General features: G+C 39.7%; 1 protein-coding gene across 1 annotated transcript in view; it reads right to left on the bottom strand.

Moving 5' to 3' along the window:
- Positions 1–17947, bottom strand: part of mspo (M-spondin) — a 48656-nt gene that overhangs the window by 15711 nt on the left and 14998 nt on the right. The gene's annotated exons all lie outside the window — the stretch shown is intronic.

Raw genomic sequence — 17947 nt, 5'->3', positions numbered from 1 at the left:
TCCTAAGAAACAGATATGTTTTTCATTTTGTTAAATTGTATCAATATTTTTAGAAAACACCCATTAATATCCTAAGAAATAAATACAAATTTGTTCCGTTATTTCTTTATGTTAAAAGGAAAAGTTTTTTTGTAAGACCTTAATTTTAAAATAATTTATTTAAATGTTAATAATAAATATTATTATTAAATAACTTAATTTAAATTATCTAATTTTAGAGCACCTAGTTTCCCTGATAATCAAGTTGCCATAGTTTCATCTATTTCATTAGCTCCTGGATAAAGTTAGCTCACCCTTTTCCCTTTTAGCCTGCCAACTTCCGCTCTATATTTACTCCTTTTTCCTTTCGCCCAGGCCGCAAGTAATTTAAAACTGCTGCGCTCCAGTTCGCGCTGGGCCTCAAAGTCACCCGGGTCTTTGCAGACTGTCACACGAAGAGCCACCCACCCACAGGGCAACCGAGAGGCAGCACCTATAGAGCCGCCATCAGAGGCACCACCACCAACCTCCTCGGCTGCAGTAGCCTTTGATGTTGTGGCTGCGGCTTTTCGTTTGCATACTCCTACTCTTTGGAGGCAGCGGCCTCAGGATCTCTGCCTCGGCCTCATCGAGTAACCTCAACACCAACGGCCCTCCGTCGGCTCTTATTTGTCTTCAATTAACATTGCAACATGCCACTTGTGCCACTTTTTCCCCTTTGTCTTCTTTCATCTGCCATTTCATTCGGAGATATTTTCCTTTTGCGCTTTTCATTTCGTTTCTTTTCCGCTTTGCAGCCAGCTTATTTATTAGTTTTCCCCGCTCTCTGCGGGCGCATTTTTAATTTACAACTTTTTGCTGCGAGTGTAAGACGGCGGACTTCTTTGACAACAGCCCGTGACGATGATGGGCGACGGCAGCTAATGAAAGACTAAACTACAAAGCATATTCTTTGCCTTTTCAACTTTGCCGCTGGCATTCAGCACTGCGTTTTCATTATATTTTCTTTTTCCCTCGCTGTCTGAAAAATGGGAACTATGTCAAATGAAATATTATTTATTCGCTGGCACACTTTCCGTTCCGTTCCTCCACCTGCCCGGCACTCTGGGTAATTGACAAGTTCTGTAGCAGACTCTCGGGTCACTGCTGCTGTCCAATGGATTGGGACAAAGTTGCCGAAAAAGGTGCGAGGGCGTCGTATGCAGGAGAATTTCTGAAAAGTTTCTCGGGTTTTTAGCAGATTTACCTGCATGTCGGGGCGGTGGAGGAATCGAGCTAATAAATTGACTCCGGGAAACTGTGTCAAATATGCCAAACGAGTTTCCATGTTCCCTGCTTCAACATGCCGATAGATTTTGCATACATAGGACCCACATCAATAAAGGAATTAAATGCAGTACACACAAAAAAACACGCCGGAATCAAATCGATATGCATATGGTAAATTTGTGGGATTTATACGCATATCGTACCATGCAACCGCCTATCAAGTCAAAAAATAATACCACATAATATCAAATTGATCATCGTTTCATATCAAGTTTTTTTTGGGTGTAGAAACTCTGTAGCCGTCTCGTTAATGTCGTTCATGTTAAAATTAAAGATTAAAGTGGGTAAAAAAAATGTAAACAAATATTAAACACTGCTTTTAGGTAAGATATTTATTATCTAAAAGATATTACCAAAATAATTTGTCCCTGAGATTTTCCACTGTAACCTGACAGGCATTAAAATAGGCCTTTTCTACACATAAATAAAGGTCAGCCGACCACAGCTGGTCACCTTCAGCTGCTTTTGCTTTCGCTTTCCCAGACAAATCCACAAAATATAAGCACATGCACATAAACCGAACGCAACGCTCAATCAATTACAGAATGAGCATAATAAATTTGCAATTAAATGCTTAAATTGTGCAAATGGTTTCCCGATATGGTGACGCGCGGTCAGTTGTCGGTGGTTTGGGGTTTTGGGGTATGAGGGGGCTTCCTTAAACGACCGCATATCGCACATCTCTGCTGGGCGGTAGATAAATGGGCGCTGTAAAAACAGCCATTTCTGGGTTACTGCGATGAATGGCGGGGGCGTAATTAATGCTTAATTATGCACATTAAAAGCCAAAAACAGCCACGAAGCTGGCGGAAATGACTGCCAAGCAGGACTCACGGCATGGCACGGCACGTAATATAAATGCATGCCACGTATGCCCCATAAATTTCAGTTAGCATTCGAATGAAAAGACATTGCGCATACGCCCCGTTTGCCGCCCTGTTTGCCGAAGGAAAATAGCTCTCTTGCCTTTGCTCTATCTTCGGTGTCTGCTCATATCATAATTGAAAATCGGCAACCTTGCCCGAAAGCATAACATAACATTGATACATAATATCTAAAAAGTGCAATCTGGCAGCTGGCCAAAAACAAACTGCTATTAGTCATGGGTAAACTTTCCCTTCGCCAGCGTATTGCTTTTTAATTGGCAGAAAAATATGCTTCGGGGGAGTGGAGTGTGGAGTGGTATTAATAAATGTATAAATCCAACCAATATGACACACATTTCATTCAATTTATGACGCACAGCTGACACACTTTTCCCACACTATCTCACCCACACGGACACAATCACACACATGCACACGCATTGACTTTTGTCAGGTTTTTCTGTGCGAAAAATGAATTACGAGTCGCCGGCTTTTTTCGGGCGCTTGTTTTCGTTTGGCTGGATGCTCAATTTCCTGCGATTTCCGTCACGAAAAAAATTTAATTATAGGCAATAAATTTGAATTTAATAGCCGAGGCATTAAGTCGCCGGCGGCGCAGGCATTGTCTCTCACCGCTCGGAAAAATACAGAGGAAAAGAACTTAAAAATCCAAATAAGAGAAGGAAAGTACACATAAATAAGCCAAGAGGAGAAGGATTAACGCAGCAGCTGAAAGGCAGGAAAACGAGGTGGGGAGGGGGAAAGCGGGTAGGAAAAGCCAGTGAAATGGGTGTGTCAGCACGTGTGCTGTTTGATGGAATGCTATATATATGTGTGTGGTGCGGCTACGGTTATATCCGATGCTTAAATGTTAAGCCCCCAGCAAGTCAGCAGGCCTCAGAGCAGAAATTCATCAATGCTTAATTTTCCTGTGGGAAAATGAATGCCGTTCTGGCCGCAGTGCAAGGCAATTAATTCCGAATGAAATGTATAATTTACTCTAATATTTCCATCAGCAGTGATGAATAACTTTAATTAGAAAGCCGAGTTTGATTGATATCCACTCTAACCACTCGTTCGCTCTAAAATTAGCTCTTTATCCAGCCATCCTAATAATCCCCTCTATATCAATCTATTGAGCAGGCCGCTAATTAAAAATTAATTTTTCCCACTCCCGGCGATTGTGTCTGTTATTTGCCTTTCTGCTCACGCAGCACACACACTTAATTATGTATGTCAAATTTAATTGGCTTGTCAGTCCAGGCAAATAGCAAAACCCGAAACGTCGACAGACACGCTATAAATACATTACAAAAATTGAGCCACAGGAAAATATAATAGAAGCGCGCACCTGGCGTATACATAATGCGAATATCATTTTACGCTAAATAAATATTTGCATTTTACCTAATTTTAGCTGGCTCATATGGCGGCGAATAGCAACTGAATTTTAAAGCAGCACAAAGGCAGCTGAGCTGGGGGACAACCAAATCTCTGACATTGTCACATGTCAGGAGCTGCAGCTCCTTGCCTTAAGACACACACGCCACCCACCCACAGTGACATTACGCATACGCCGCATATGCTGGATGCAGAATGCTGAATTTCTCATGCGCTCAATAAACCCAAGGAAGTGGAATGCGAATGAGTATGAGCGACTGCAGCTGCAACTGCGAATGCGACTGCCTGTTAATAGTAATTTCTGTCATATTTGCCAGTGGAACTTGGCAGTCACGACTCCCGATAAAATGTCAACTTGATGTTGCCTGTGATGTGGTAACCTAGATTTCGTTAAGGCACTAGCATCAACACTGAGTACGTGGGAGATTTCCAGGCTCCACCGACCGCACCTCCCACTTTTGTTCCTTGGCCAACCGCAGACATGAAGAGAATAGGAAATCTGCCAAGTCCTGGCTTAAGGACTTTGTTTTGGAGACCAGAGCATCGCTTTAAATATTATGATAATATGTGGTTTCGTTATAAATATCTAGAACCTCTAGGGAGATAAAATAATACACAATAACCACAGAGAAAATAGTATTTACTATCAAAAAACATTTTAGAATGTTGAAATAATTTAAAACAATTATATAACTAATTAAATTAAATTACTAAATTAATTTTAGACCAATATTACTCACTAAAAAATTTTACTTATCAACAGATTTTCTATACCATCGACTATTTAGTTTCTCCCATCTCCCCCTGAATTTTCAACTAACCCCAACATTTCTCCCAGTGTGCGGTTTCATTGTCAGCCTTCTAGGTTGCCCCTTTTAAGTCTAATGGCTGCAGGGTTGAAGGATTTTTAGTTGCAGTTTGTGGCTGCCTCTCAGCTTTATCTGTGTTAATTAATGCGTGCAGCTACATGTCGGGATTAGGCCAAGATGTGCCTGGGCCAGAAGCCATCAGCTGGCCAATTATGTTGGCAAACAAGAAAGCCGGCTTTAGACTTGTCACTTGGCCCCATTTTCCTACCCAGTCTATTCTACTCTTCAGTCCCCTCATCTCATCTCCTATTGACACCCTCACAATGAGCCGGCGAATGTTTGCGTGAGGCTCTGAGGGGATTACAAACGAAATTGACCAAAAACATAACAAGCTAACAAGATGCCTGTTTGCCTGCGTAAAGAGCCCTATATCTCAATGGCGAGCGGAGGAGCAACAGCAGTTTATAAAATCATGTGACAAATGAGGGTTGCTTAGCTTACTTAGTTGTCCTGTCAGCCGTCCTCCTGGAGACTGGGTCTCTTATTTATCTGTCTGGCTCCATCTGTCATTTGTCCAGTAGCACATGGTCCTTATGACATACGCCTCACTGTGTCGAATTGCAGTGCCAATTATTTGCCATTTTCCAGCTTTATTTGGGATGACAACGCTTCAGGCGGAGGATAATTTCAAAAAATGAGTCTTGAGTTAAGTGAGTGTTTTCTAAACGCCTTTCCTTTGCTTAGGATTTTTTGTAGTTTGATAAATCCCATTTAAAACATTTCCGCTACGATATTTTCTTTATTTTAATATATCATTTATTTGCTTACGAATTTTGCATTTAATCGTATTAGAGAATTTAAGCAACTGCCTTTGTGTTTGTAAATTTATTTTTATTAATTTTTTACAAGACCAAATTCTTTTGGCCTTAAATTCCTTTAAAAATATTAAAGAATAAAAAGTACTAGTAAAGCTATTCAAAACCCCGAGGCTGACAAACTATCTCTATTTTCAAATCAAAGACATTCTTTTAATTTAAGTGATTGTGCATCGAAATCTGTGGCCTTGTTTCAACTGAAGATTTCTCTCCTGCAAAATGTGCAGGGTAAGTATTGATTTTGCCGATATCCTTAATGCCTATTTAGACTGCTTGTTAGATGGCAGATCTATAGATACACCTTACAATTCCCTGAATTCAACACCTAAGGGTATTACCCTCCCAGTCTTTTGCCCCTCTCAACAATTTTCCAAATGTTTTTTTCCTGTTGCCTGTTTCCTGCTCCTTCGGCTGACTGAAACGGAATGTGTGTTGGGTTTTTGGCTTACTTCTGGCTACATTCATTATAATGGCTTATTGTAGCATGAAAAGTGTGTCAGTCATGTTGGGCTGCAATAGCGAAAAGGAAAACTGGAGACTGAGGAGGAGGAGGGGATATGGGAATAGGAAAATCGGAAAGGAGGAAGGCAGAGGCAGGAGCCCAATGATTGTGGACTGAATGCATTGTCCTTTGTTTGCACTGCACTAAGCAAACACAAAAGCCAGACATTACCCACGCTAGCACATAGACACACACATTGACAGAAGCTCATCCTTCACACACACACACAGAGGCATGCAAGGACACTCTCCGAACGACACACAAATTGATGAGCATCGCGTGTGCCGAGCCTTTTGTTATTTTTTCGCTCCCTTTTCTTTTATACTTGCCACAGTTTTTGATTGATTTCTTGCGGCAAGTCAGCGACATTTCACAAGTCACTCATGCCCAGCCACCCACTTCCCCACCTCCCTTTTTACTGACACAATTCCCAGCGCTTGGCTCGTAAAGCGGCTAAGGACAATAAGCCAAAGTCATAAAAACAAACTGAAATGGAACGCACATGCACAGACACTTCAAGTCCCACATTTAACTGGAAATTTGTGTTGTCGTCAACACATTTGTTGCATTAAAATAATTGAACAGAATTGTAAAACAAATACCAAGGCAGAATCATCAAACTGGAAGACCTGGGAGAAAGGCACACAGAGATTCTGTTGCCACGGCAAAGTTGAACATAATAAAATTCCTATGAAATTTATTTCAAGGAAATCAACTCGAAGGGCATTAAAAGGAATTTTACAATAAATATTAAAATCAAATGGGGAAGCGTCGGATTTAATCTGCAATATTAATTGAAACACTTTTGTTGCAATTGATTTTATTACTGATTTTGTAGATCAAATGTAATGTGATTACGTCAATTAAAGTAGAAACAGTATTTAAATAAAAATCACTTATTTGTTTGATTTTATTTTATTCTAGTGATGCGATCTATTTATTTAGCTCATACATATATTTCCTTTAAAAATGCTAAAAGGCAAACCTATCAAGATTATATCAACGTTGATTGAAGTGGATGTGCTTTTGCAAAAAGGAGCAAACTATAACAGAAAGCAACAGTTTTGCAACCCACAAAGCCACTCCACTTGCTGTGTGTGAATAAAATAGTTGATTAATAAGCCCTAGAGAACTCATATCAGTGCATATGGCAACCGCACAAATGCTGTTTTGCAATCCAATATACACAGCTGGATGGCTACACTCCTGACTTGATCCCATTTGATCCGACCCCGAATGCAATTTACCTTTTACACTTTTCCATTTCTCGCATTGCGACAAAGTGAAAATTAATTAGCAGTTGAACCCTTGGACAAATCCAAAACAAGCAACAACGATGAACAAAAACAACAACAAGAGAAAGCCAATCAATAAGTCAAACGGTAAGCTTTGCCCATTAAATATGCAATTAGGAAAGTGGGAAATGCAGGGGCCTGGCTATCATGGCGGATACGTGCTGGGGCCAACTTTAATTAGCAACTTTATTTAATTAATAAATTTATTTAGGGGCACATTACATCCATGCACACACTCGCACACAGAACATATAAAACAATTCGAGTATTGTTCCAGCTTAAAATGCAATTGCAATTAAAGAGCAAAGTTCAACAAAATACTCGTGCATTATGCACAACCACAAACGAGCAAATAACGCTCCCCAGCTGCATGTGAGTGTGTGCGTTAGCTTGTTTGCCATGTGTGTGTGTGTGTGTTGTATGTTGTATGTTCTGTGTTCGCTGTGCTCTGCGCATTGCCGCGCATAAATAAACAACGCAAATTTGCAAATATAATGCACATGAAATTTACAAAATGGCTGCAGAAGCAGGGGTCTTACGTGTGTGTGTGTGTGAGTGGGTGGGTGGTTGAAAACTTTTGGACGCGCCAACAAGTTTACACAACAAAATGGCGGCACCCATACAGGCGCACGCACCCACACAGGAGTGCAGTGCAAACAGCAACTAAAAACAAGAGAGAACGCTATAGTCGGGTGCCCCGACTATCAGATACCCGTTACTCAGCTAAAGGAAGTGCGAAGGAGGTGGAGATAAAAACTTTGATCCGCCGTAACTTTTTAACGAATGGTCCGATTTAAAAAATTTCTTCTACATTTCGATAGGTATTGATAAACAACATAAAACTGCATTTTTACTTTTCCGAAATATTGAAATTTTAAAAATCGTATATAAGCGATTGTGGGCGTTAGAGGGGGCGTGGCACCCTTTTGAAACAAACTTGCGCTGCGTAGGAACTCCTAGAATCTGCATGCAAAATGTCAATCTTCTAGCTTTTATAGTTTCTGAGATCTCAGCGTTCATACAGACAGACAGACGGACAGACAGACGGACAGACGGACAGACGGACAGACGGACAGACGGACAGACGGACATGGCTAGATCGACTCGGCTAGTGATCCTGATCAAGAATATATATAGTTTATAGGGTCGGAAACGCTTCCTTCTACCTGTTACATACTTTTGCACGAATCTAGTATACCCTTTTACTCTACGAGTAACGGGTATAAATATATATATGTAGAAAGTAACAAAGTTTTTTTTCGGTAAACGCAATGTTTATTGAGCTCACAAAGTTTTCCAAAGCCCCCTCGCACTCAACCCCCCTTTTGTCATATTGAGGTGAAACGGTTGGGAATCGAGATTGTGTTTTCCAGAAAGGGTTTTTGTAAGACTTATTAGCATTTTGTTCAGCTTGGAGTCTCGTGAAATTTCAAAATCAATGGTGATAAAAAAAAGGGCTTATATGACTTGAAAACCAAAAAAACTTTATAGATTTCTGTTTAAATTCTTAAGTATAAAACTGGGTGCTTATTTATTTCTAACATTTAAATATTTCTCATTATTTAGGTTACAAATTTGAAAAATTAACATATTTTTAAAAATGATTATCTTAATATATTCCCTTTAAGGTTGTTGGTGGTTAAGAATGTAATTTGTGTGTCTTAAGTTTAACTTACTTTGTTAGAGTATTTCAGAAATCTTGAGTCCAATTGTATTTGCGCCATGTCAACGCTAGATGGCGCTCTCAAGGACTAAAGCAGCAACGTGAAAAGAATACTCTTTGGTTTGTTTGTTTATTAGTGGAATTTTTAATCAAAGTTGCCAAAGTTGAAGGTAGACATCTCCAACCTGAAGTTGGAGAGTATCTTGTTTTTTTTCCGCTGTGTTTTTTGTTGTTGAGTTTTCCACTCGTAATCAGGCGCCCGCTTGGCTTGTCTTTTGCTTTCTGCCTTTTCTCAACACAGCCCCCCGCTTTTACCTTTCTTCCGTCCGCAATGTTTATGTAATTCCTTTGGCAGTTTTGTTGGCTAAACTCTTGAAACTTTGCTGCCATATAAACTGTCAGCGTCTGCACACATACACCGAAAGAAACAAACACACACACATGAGCACTCACAGGAGCGCTTATCGCACTAAAGTCTAAACTTTTGTTTACACGTTGCGCCCTCGAGACACGCACAAAAAAAAAGAAAATAAAAATAAAATAATAGGAAAAGCATAACACAGAAGCCAAGTATAGCTACGAAAATTTTCCCCTAAGCTTTGAGTATACTTTTCATGTTTTCCTTAAATACTTCAGCTTAAGCTTAAATTAAGCAATAAATCACAGGATAGTCGAATTTACCTTTTGAATATTTCGCTTTTCACATTTTTCTTTAATACCTTATACACATATTTCATATTCCTCGACGCCTTGATTGTCTTTTAATTAAAGCTTCGATAAAATTGCGATGAAATTGCTCTCGATTTGCATATTTATCAATGCATCGATGCGAGTGAAATATTACGCATACGCTCGGTATGCCAGCGAAATGAAAAAGGGGGGCATTGCCAGCGGAGAAAGCGGACTTGTATCCCAGCAAATACATATACTCACGTATATACGATTCGTGACTTACTTGTGCAATATTTTTCAAGCAATATTTACATTTTTAGCATATTTATGCACTGCCAGACAACAACAACAACAAAAACCAGAGCACAGGCAGCTGCAATTTCTGACTTTGTTGTTATTTACTAGACCGAACAGCCATTGGCAATGCAAACAGAATGCTAGACATGCCAAAGGACGAAACAGGTCGACACAAGCAGTTACCTTTTCCTTCCAACTACCAACCTGCAACCTCTAACCCACTTTTATTTATTTTTTTGGTAGAAAACATTTACAACTGTGTTAAACCTGCAAATGGAAATACTTGCCATACTTTATAAACTATTTTATAAGGCAAATGCTTGACCAGCGATCCTCACAGAGCGAAGTTGAGGTTGAGGCCGCACAAAAGTTGCGCCAATAGCGAGCCAAGAGCAACAAAACAAGAAATAAATATAAATACAAAACAACAGTGGCAGCAGCAACAAAAACAGCAAGCCGCAAGCTGCATAGACCACAAAAAACAAGAAAAACCCAGGGAAAACAGCAGCAGAATTCAATTTCCAATAACGAAAAAATGAAAGAGAAATAACATCAACAATATGGTAGGCAAAAACCTCAAACGGGTAAGGGAAATGGAAATGGGGGCGGAAGCTGGGCAGGAATGTTTATTTCAGTCGTTACTTAAATACTCTATAAAAATAGTAAAATAAAAAAGTAATCTATCAACTCAAAATATTTAATACTAGTCTTTCCTGAATAGATTCTTAGAATTTAATATTTTGTATTAATTTGTTTAAATATTTCATATAAATATTTGAAATCAATATCAACATTTCTTACTAATAAATGAGAAAATTATTGAATCATGAAGGCAAACTTCTACCGAAAATTCCCCCCACCTTATTCCTTTTTCCTAAATACTACTCCTGCAATCTAAGGCTTAAATTCCACAGAATTCCCCCCTTTTCTATAAATATTACTTAACCAATCTGAAGCTAATTCACTTCTGGCTTCTGGGCAGGCACACAGCGTCGGCCATGAAACCTCACTTCATCAGGCTGAATGCGAGAAGGAAGCTTATCTATGCCTTCAGCCACAACTTGGCCCAAACACAAAGAGCTGGCCCACAACATATGCCGCACACCTCCAAGTAGGTCACAATACCCAGGCCCAAAACCATGCTGCCAGGAACTCACCTCACATCGCCTTTGTTGTATGCGATTTTGGGTTTTATTTTGTGTGCGCAGCTTGTTGAAATATTTTCGTAACAAGCTGGAACAGAATTCAAGCCAAAAGGCAAACAACAACAGTACCAAATTCCCTGGAACAACGAATAAAAGTTTTAAAAACCCGAAAGCAAACCAAAGGCAAATATGTTGCGGCAATTAATTTTAATTAATTTTATGTTTTTCCACAACAAAAAATAAAAAAAACAACTAAATAACTTTTGTATCGATTTGCCACCGCCTACTGCTTTTCCCAGGAATTTATTGTAGGGATTGTTAATTTTGCTGTGGCTGCCGAGGGGCGAAGAAAGGACTTCTTAAGTAACCGCAAACTGTGGACTTAGGCAGCCTTTAAAGTGAAATGGAAAGCGCAAAAAGGGGAGGAGGCCATTAACCCAAAAAAAAAGGGAACATGCCAAGGCTGGGATATCGATGTCGTTTCCGGCTAATGTGTCCTGAAAAACGGGTGAGTGGGTGGCTGGGTGGTTGGGAATTGAAGCCTCACTTAGGCATCGTTTAGCGATAAAGGCGACATTTTGGACAAAGGGCGGGGCCATAACTTTAAACTGTAACGGGCCAAACTGTAAATTGTGCAAAACTCAGTCACAAAAACAGCAGATAGTCCTCATTCCGTTTGGCTGCTGAAACATATTCTTTGTTTTTCCTGTGCTTCTGCTGCAGTCGAGAGTGAAAAATCGTTAACCTAATTTTCCTACTACCCAGCTTTTTCTGCCAGCAGCTTCTGGATCCTTTTGTCCCTGCTTCAGCCCCCAAAAAGTTGTTGTTTTTCCCTCAAAGCTTGCCTCTTGCCGCCTCCATAAATTTTCTTTATCTTTATGACTTGTTTTGCTTGCCGCTCTGCGTTTCCCCAACTCTCTGTTTTGCCGATTCAAGCTTATATATAAATATTTTGGGCTCAGAGCCGCGAGTGTTAAATAAAGCGTGTTAGGCCTTACAGAAATAGGGATAAAAACAAAAGACGCACTGAAAATTAGCTGGGGAAAATGTTTTGTGTTTTTTTCTTCGCCCAGTTAGGTTTTTGTCTGATTTTTCTACGCTTTTGTCTAATTTTTATGGCTTGCCATTTGAGATTTTAAAAAAATAATAGTAGATATACAACTTTCAAACAAAGGACTTCTTGGGTGTCAATTTGCTTTTAGTGCGACTTTAGTGCGGTGAGTCGATAGATAAAGAAAGTTTGGAATTTTTCTTTAAATAAAAAAATCGCTTTTACTAAGCAAAATCACATCTTGATGCTTTTATTTATTTTTACTTAAATAAAGCCTGATAGGCTATACAAAAATAGGGATAAGACAAACGCAAGCATAAAATTAGCTGCGGAAAATGCTTTTATCTTCTCATAGCTGGGTTTTTGTGAGCTTCTTCATGTTTTTGTTAAATTTTAATTGCTTCCCATTCGAGATTTGAAAAGGAGTATTTAAACAACATTCAAACAAAGGTCTGCTTGGGTGTCAATTTTATTTAAGTAAATTTTTAAAATGATGTTGATAAATAAAGACAGTTCGACTAGTTGAAGTGGAATATTGTTTTTAACAAAAACCAAAATGCATATATCAACAATAGTTGACATTTTATTACAAAACAAACTTCCTAATGCTTTCAATTTTTAATTACTTACATGGGTAGATTCAAAGCTCACTCCCAATATACCCGAAATGCACGCATGTCTGTCCAAAGTGACAACGGCTGGGGAAATTCGCACAGCAGCGAAGTGGCGACAGCCTTTGGCCAGCTGCAAATGATGGGAACTGCGGCATATAGTGGCCGTCGTTGAACATGTAAAACTCATTTGGCCGAATTGGGTTAATTGCATGAGCAGCTACTAGCAGTACTTAATAAGCCCGATCGATGCACAAGTGACACGAATATGTGTGCGAATGGAAATGGACTCGGCAGTGCACACTGCGAATGCAATTATGCAGTGCGGCCTGTTAAGTATTTTCTTTTTTCCAATCGAATTATAATGACTTTGCCAGGCAATCTGTAAGGGAATCGCTCAAAAGCTGATTAACATTATACACTTATGTATATCGGATCGATTGGTTAACCGGTGGCCAGTCGAGAAATCAATTATGCAACGCTGGGAATTTTAATGCGGCCACCATAAGCTGGCTGGACAACGTGGCGGATGCGTAATGCATTTTATTGAATTTGCCGCTGCGGCTGCAGTGGAAATTTTAATTAGCATTTTTGGCCCCCGCTAATTGACAGCCCAAGGGTCTGCGAAAGTCACCGTAATCTTGGCCCGAAAAGTAATCAAATTTATGCCCAGCAATTGGCAGAATGCCAATAAAAACCGGAAACGTAAGAAGGCGGCGGGCCCATAAACAAAGCCATAACAAAAGGCAAGAAAGTGCCAAAGCAATATGCAAATGAATAAAACGCGTCGTCTGTCAAATGGCCAACAGCTGGCAGCCAGCTTTTTGCCCCATAAACAGGCCAACAATGGTAACGGTCATGAATTTTCTTTGAAGAAATTTTCAATTAAATACGCAAAAAGGAGTCAGAGCCGAAGAGGAAAATTAGGAATTAATTAAGACAACAGCAATGGAAAAGGCAAAGGCAAAGGCCCAGTAGCCAGGGTATAATTTCAAGCGGAAACCCGCCAAACAAACACAACTAACCAACGCCTTGGGTGAGGACCAGAAAGCCGGGAAAGCTGGGAAATGGGAGCTGGGAAACTGGGAAAACCCAGAGATGGCGGCTGAAAATTTATTTGTGCGTTGATTGCGCGCAAATGATGATCATTTAATTAAGCACGCAACGAAGAGCACAACTAGCTAGGAGGAAAGCGGAAAAGCTAGGGGAAAACTGGTGGGAAACCCCGCCGAGCCAGCCGGATGTGGCTGGCCAGTTCAATCTGTTTGTGTTTTGCATTTTCCTGGCATTTTATGGCCTACTCCTCGGGACCACGGGACCCTCCTGCGTTATTATTAAATTCTTTTTGCGGCCTGGTCGTCTTCCACTTTGATTGGTTTACTTAACGGCCTGCTGTTGAGATTTTCTCCGACTCTTCTATATTTTTTTTGTTTTTTTTTTTTGATAGTCCTTTGATTTGAAATTTAAATTGTGCGGTTTCATCACAGGTCTAAGACTGTAATCCCGTCGTTGGGGTTTCGGAGACATCCTAATATTTATTTTTAATTAAAAATAAATTGTGTGCAAATTATTTGAGTTTTGCCCAATTACAGAAGATGGACATTTCTGTTGTTTACCATAAAGTTTTGCATTTATCTGGGAGAAGAATTAATTATTTGTCTTAATTTGTTTCGGAGAGCTTACAATGTTTGATAAGGACTTTATTAAAACTTGGTGAGTCTTTAATAAATCGACAAAAATTGTATACTTCAATGGCCAAACGATTTGTAATTAAAACCCAAGTTTCATTTAAAAATGCTGTTAGTGCTCTACAGATTTTAGCGATAAAATGAAATTCCAGCATGTTTATTCTGTTTTATATTTTTCTCTAACATATTTCGTTTATTAAAACATGTACGATACTCGTAGAATCTAAATGGGATTTTTACAACTTCTCCCGCCCCCATTCCTTGCCCCTTTATAACCCAATTGACCCTTTAGCTCTACTAACTGAGTGGTAACTAGTTTTTTCTGCTTCCATTTTGCCAGTGCTATCAACTAAAGCGCGCTCCTGGGATTTTGCCAATACCGCATTTTGCAGCCATATATAACGAGGGGCTCATTCTGGAGTTCTTGGACCCCAACTGCTATCCACCCACCACCTTCTGATCCATTTCCCAGACAACGCTGCGGCAATTTGTGCACAAACACAGCCAAAGCACACACACACATAAGCAGTTATGGGAGAGACATTAATACCAAATGAAAATTGAAATTATGTCTATACACTCGACAAAGTTTTACGGCAAAACAGAGATGGGTAGAGAAAAGTTAAGCGGCGGATTGGGAGCCAAATTGCTCGAGTGTTTATGCGTAGCCGAATTTGGGGAATTATTTAGCAAATAGCTTTCGAAGGGTGTGAAACACCAATTCATTAATTCCTCTTATTTACCAAAGATGATGTTTGTAAAATGTAAACCAAGAATCAATTCAAAATATATGTTTATACGAGGTTGATTGAGGTAAACATGATTCTTGATACTACCATAAATATTTTTTAATGACCATTGTGACCTTACTATCAATTAAATAATGTGTTTTAATTTTAATGGAGCTGTCCTAGAAAAAGAAATTTTCACTCATGTTCATAATGATTATAGAGGGTTGTGAGTTGTGCACACATTTGAGTTTTATCTCGTTCTTCAACGCATAAACGTAGTAGATGCTTGGATTTTGTGCGTTTTGTGTCTGTCTGTCTGGATCGACGCGCACAAACAGTTATTTCTGTTTCCAGAGGGCGTGTTCACACACACGCACACCTCACATTCACCACCCCCAAAAACACCCAAACATACACAAGCTACACCACCCACCCAAACATAATCAATGATAATCCGCTGGCGTATTATAACCGCATTAACAGTTAGGCACGTTCGATACAATTCGTTACGTTCCAATAGATTTTCATGCTGATTTCAGATAGCAGCCCAAATATAATTGTATACAATTTGTGCTGCATTCGATGCGGGGGTAGAAAATCAATTGCAACCAGTTTGGTTTTATATTTTTGCGGATTTACTGAACAACCACGCCCACGCAGACAAACCGTAAACCATAAAATCTTCATTATTTTTGGCCACAGATATGCGTGCGGTTGTTAAAACTTGCACAAAGTGAAAGCCGGCAAGGGATTGCAGCACGGCCGCCTGACAGGAATATCGAATTATAGACAGAAATTGTGGAGCTGTGACCACAAAATCAATCAAAGCGTGAATGAAAGATCATTATGGAAGAGCGCAGACAGCCACAAGATAAATGACATTTTAAAAGTCCGACAGACCGCACAGCTGTGATCGAGTGTCCAATCAAAAGCAAGCAAAACGAATGATTAATTTTTAAATCGAGCTTGAAAAATGCACACAATCAATTGTGGGCACAAAAGCTGAACCGTGATTGAATATGGATTTTGAATTTTAAGAGGTTTCTTAGAGAATGCCAGAAAAACAAGAGAAAACGTTTTAGTCAAGTACTTCCATATATATTTGAGAAATGGAGATATGCTAACAACAAAGCAAGCAGTTGCTTGAAAGTGGCGCTATCCAGCAGAAAATTTATTAGTTGCTCATAAATTTTTAATCAATTGCACGATTTAAAAATTTTCTTTTACATTTCGATAGGTCTTAATAAGCGATTCTTCCTTAAAAATCACTACGTTAAATATTTTAGACCCCTTCTCTTTATTTCCTTTTAATTTCCGCATTTTGTACCACCTACTCAACCATAAATTGTTCGTCAAATCCCCAAATCAGTGTTATTTCACTTGAACAAACTAAAATTAAATGGTTGCACCCAAATCTTACCCCAGCGAGGACTGCCAAAAAATTGAAAACTATTTCCCGCTGAAATTTGATTATTCCGCTGGTTCCGCTGGCAACTGCATTAGTGCATAAATCCATGTCAAGTCGACGTCAAATTCAATTAGCTGACATAATTCTATTTGGGGACGCTGACAGATGGCAAACGGCAAAATGTAACCCGAAAAAGGGCTTTTCCCTCTGGCTAAATGTACGTATGTATCTCCCCCTGCGAAAGTTGTCAACACGGAAAATCGGTGGGTTTGGAAAGGGGGGAGGGTTATATAGAAGGCCATAGATAGCTGCAGAGTAAAGTCATAAATTTTGAAAATGGCAGCGGCACGTGGAAATTAAGTGATGAATACTTCAGGGCGCATAAACTTGCTGCCACAAAGTGCGAGGACCAGACAGAGAAAGACAGAGAGAGAGAGAGAGAGCTAGTCGTATATATAGAGGGGGAGTTAAGTCGATTTAGGTCGCTATGCCCAGGCCATATAAAATGTAAAATTGCTGGAGCGCAACGAGTCCGCACATCACCCCGACCAGCGCCCCCAACTCTTCATAGAAATATTGAAAAATATGGCAAGCGCTGAAAATTTTTGCAAAATATTTTGCAAGCACACCGCCCGCTCGAACACACATCAACCCACATATCACAGTGATGCTTCGATGCGTGGCCAACGTGGCGTAAGCCTTTTGGGCACTATTAACCAACCGCTGGTGCTAGGGGCTCTCTGCGTCCACGGTTCACTTACCACCTCGTCCCCCTCGCAAAAAGATGTGCTAATCCAATTATTATCAATTCAGTGACGGGACCAGGGTTGCCAACGCGCCCCCGGCAACGGATGCAACCCTAATGGCGTTATAAATAAACAGGAATTGGATCCCCAGCCGGTCACCTAAAGGATTGCTCTGGATATTCTTACCTGAAATGATAACAAACATAAATGAATTAGTGGATATTTTACAGAGAAAAAGTAAATCGAGTATTTTAAATTAAAAGTTTATGATATTTTCTTTATAGTAGCATTTAAATCTAAACCTATCGAAAGGTTTATTATTCCACATTATAGATACACTCTTTTGTATAATTTTTTCTCACTGCATTGAAATAAGCTGATTATAACTTTTCAGAATTCCGCACAACAGCTCTTATCAATACCTTTCAGCATAACTCTTTGCATAACCTACATCAAAGTGAAGCATTATCCATTAGGCGGGCTCATTAAAAATGCACAAGTCAGATAAGTAAGGTGCCCTAAGCTCGAATCAAAGTCAACTGCGAGTTGGCTTTAAATTTTTAAAACAAATAACAATATTTGCCACATGGCCTGAAGGCGGCTCGCAAAATGCCAAGGCAAACAAGCGCCGAACAGAATGGGGGTCTGCAAATTATCTGGGGAGCATCAAAGTTGCCAAAAGGTTTTTCGGGCCCCCATTCGAACTGATTGTGAAATCGATAAAGTAAATCGGTGAAGCGATAACATAATAAATTCTGCGTTTCACGCTCAACTACACCACACTGATACTGGGTTGTTGTTATAAGGAAGGTGCTACTGATATTTATATACCTATCACAACAGCTCCACGAAAAAGGGGGCCCCATAAATATTTATGAT

Source organism: Drosophila takahashii, chromosome 2R (genome assembly GCF_030179915.1).
Source record: "Drosophila takahashii strain IR98-3 E-12201 chromosome 2R, DtakHiC1v2, whole genome shotgun sequence".
Taxonomy (NCBI): Eukaryota; Metazoa; Arthropoda; class Insecta; order Diptera; family Drosophilidae; genus Drosophila; species Drosophila takahashii.
The sequence above is the reverse complement of the archived record's forward strand: the minus strand, read 5'-3'. Positions and strand labels throughout refer to the sequence as shown.